This window comes from Tupaia chinensis, unplaced genomic scaffold, assembly GCF_000334495.1.
Source record: "Tupaia chinensis unplaced genomic scaffold, TupChi_1.0 Scaffold145814_1, whole genome shotgun sequence".
In the NCBI taxonomy this organism is placed as follows: Eukaryota; Metazoa; Chordata; class Mammalia; order Scandentia; family Tupaiidae; genus Tupaia; species Tupaia belangeri.
In genome coordinates this window covers 1349598-1351673 of record NW_006205672.1, presented here as the reverse complement: position 1 = coordinate 1351673, position 2076 = coordinate 1349598, and the positions used below count along the sequence as shown (strand labels likewise).

The 2076-nt window shown below is 47.3% G+C and overlaps 1 pseudogene; it reads right to left on the bottom strand.

The window, feature by feature from the left end:
• Positions 1 to 252, bottom strand: part of LOC106733889 (60S ribosomal protein L19 pseudogene) — a 681-nt pseudogene extending 429 nt beyond the window's left edge.
• Between the last annotated feature and the right edge of the window lie 1824 nt (positions 253 to 2076).

Sequence of the window (2076 nt, the reverse complement as noted above, 5' to 3'; positions counted from 1 at the left end):
ACCTATGCCCATATGCCTGCCCTTCCGGCGGGCCAAGGTGTTCTTCTGGCATCGAGCCCGGGAATGGACAGTCACAGGCTTGCGGATGATCAACCCATCCTTGATCAGCTTCCAGATCTGCTGACGGGAGTTGGCATTGGCAATTTCACTGGTCTCATTGGGGTCCAACCAGACCTTCTTTTTGCCACAGCGGAGGACACTAGAAGCAAGCCTCTTCTGAAGCTTGAGCATACTCATGGCTGCAGCCACAGCGCAGAAAGGGCCATTCCTCTTTGAGCCTGTTGGCCTGCCAGGGCCCTTCTTTCCTGCCTCACTGTTCCCCTTGGCGCAGTATGCAGCAGTATCTCATATTTCTCCGTTAGTTTGGCCACTTTCTGTTCATATGGCTGTTTATCTTTGGCTGACTATTCAGACCACCTTTCACCCAATTTTTTTGCAATATCCCCAATGGACAGGCCTGGGTGTTCACTTTTAATCTTCGGGTGATGTTCAGAGCGAAACAGGAAGAAGGCAGATGGAGGCCTTTCTGGAGCATTAGGATCCTTTTCTTTCCCTTCTTATCACCTTTGGGAGGGATGTAATTTTTCATCTCCCTGTCATAACGAGCTTTGTCACTTTTTTGCCATATCTTCAAACTCCAACTTTTCCTTTACAGACATGGTTTTCCATCTCTCCGAACATTTCTTGGAGAATTCAGCAAAATTGACCAAAGAGTCTGGGTGTTTCTTCTTGTGCTCTTCCCGGCAGGTCTGCACGAAGAAGGCATACGAGGACATTTTGCCCCTCAGCTTGTTGGGGTCTCCTTTGCCCATGGTGACAGACAGCGTCTACCTAGTGTGAGCTCTCCTCAGAGTCCCGCAGAGCGGTGGGATCTGACAGAGAAGATTCCTCTCCAGAGCTCTGGAGTCCCCAGAGTGATTTTCAAGCCATGAGGTCAAGGACGTGGACCATGGTTGCCCATGTGGGAGTCCATCACTTTAACCAGTATACCACCCACTGGCCTCAGCCTGACATTCTTTTTTTATTTTTAGGTTTTTCCATAGGACATGTGCTCACCAGAGGTAGTGAGAAAGTGAGACATGACCCCCACACATCCCCGTGGGGAAGGCCATAATCCCTCTCCTGGGATTTTGGGCATGTATGTGATTTTCAATCAACCAGGTCCAGGACTCAAACCATGGTTGGTCATGTGGCAATCCACTACCTTAACCACCACTCCACCTGCTGTACCCTGGACCCAATATTCTTTTTTTTTTTTTTTTTTTTAGGTTTTTGTCATAGAATGGGTGTGCTCATTGGCGAGAGAGGGAAAGTGAAAAATCACTGCTTCCCCCCACCCAGGGGAGATGGCCACATTACAATCTCTTCTCCTCCATTCTCCTCTCAGGTTTTGGCCACGCACATACATGTACTCTGTGTGAATTTCAAGCCACAGGGTCTAGGACTTGAACCACAGTTGGTCATGTCGAAGTCCAGCTCCTCAACTACCATGCCACCTGCTGGCCCCAGAATCTAATCTTAAATGATTGGTAAAAACATGAACTAGGGCAACTTTCCTAAGATTTTCCTTTTCTGATCTTCCCTATTCCAAGGAGATCGATAGGTAGAAATGATGAGATAAGCTGAAGTGGGAGCAACATAGTGATAACTATGCCTATCTAAGGTTTGTGCAAGGTATTTGATAGGTAAGAGAAAAAGTTAAAACTAAGCAGCAGAGCTTAAGGCACTGGATCCCATATGGCCAAGTGCATGGTTTGCGTCCTGGACCTATCAGCTCGAAAAACACACCGGGTGCATATGCATGCATGCCCAAAGGGGAGAATGGAGAAGGGACTATGGCATGGCCTTCCCTCCTGGGGGGCAATTTCTCACTTTTCCTACCTCTTTCTGTCTCTCTCTAGCAAGCATACATGCCCTATAGCAAACTACTTAAAAAAAAAAAAACAGACTATAGGGAACCCCTGAGCAAAACTGTGGAGCTTCATTCTGTTCCTATAACCAGTGCTAGTTTCAGAAAGTTATTACTGTAAAGGAAAAACTGTAAAGGAAAATGGTGTTTGGGAGAGGGCCCACTAT